A 1,047-nucleotide genomic window follows, 5' to 3' on the forward strand; every position below is an offset into this window, starting at 1 on the left:
AAAAACAGACACACAGATCAATGGAACAGAATAGAGAACCCAGAAATCAACCCACAAACCTACAACCATCTGATCTTTGACAAAAGTATGAAGTCTACACATGGGGGAAGAGACTGCCTCTTCAGCAAATGGTGCTGGGAAAACTGTATATTCATATATAGAGGAGAGTGAAACTAGACCCGTACTTCTCACCATATACCAAAATCAACTCAAAATGGATTAAAGAATTCAATATACACCCTGAAACAATAAAACTCCTTAAAGAAAACATAGGGGAAACACTCCAGGAAGTAGGAGTGGGTACAGAATTCATGAATCCAACCACAAAAGCACAGGCAACCAAAGAAAAAGTAAACAAATGGGATTATATCAAACTAAAAAGCTTCTGCACAGCAAAAGTAACAATCAACAGAGTGAAAAGACAACCAACAGAGTGGGAGAAAATATTTGCAAAATATACATCTGACAAAGGATTAATATCCATAATATATAAGGAACTCAAACAACTTTACAGCAAAAAAACAGGTAACCTAATTAAAAAATGGGCAAAGGGGATTAATAGGCATTTCTCAAAGGAAGATATACAAATGGCCAACAGAGGCATGAAAAAATGCATAACCTCACTCAGCATTTGGGAAATGCAAATCAAGACCACTTTGAGATACCATTATCACTTCACTTAGGATGGCTAATATTCAAAATGCTGAGAAGGACAAGTGCTGGTGAGGTTGTGGAGAAAATGAATTCTCACACATTGTTGGTGGTACTGCAAAACGGTGAAGACTTTATGGAAAATGGTATGGAGATTCCTCAAACAATTGCAGATAGATCTACCATATGACCAGCTATTCCACTGCTGGGAATATACCCAGAGGAATGGAAATCATGATGCTGAAGGGATACCTGTACTCCAGTGTTTATTGCTGTGTAATTTACAATACCCAAGCATCAGAACCAGCCCAAATGTCCATCATCTGATGAGTGGATAAGGAAACTATGGTATATCTGCCCAATGGAATACTACTCTGCTATAAAAAAGAATGAAAT

This window comes from Galeopterus variegatus, unplaced genomic scaffold (genome assembly GCF_000696425.1).
Source record: "Galeopterus variegatus unplaced genomic scaffold, G_variegatus-3.0.2 Scaffold52135, whole genome shotgun sequence".
NCBI lineage: Eukaryota > Metazoa > Chordata > Mammalia > Dermoptera > Cynocephalidae > Galeopterus > Galeopterus variegatus.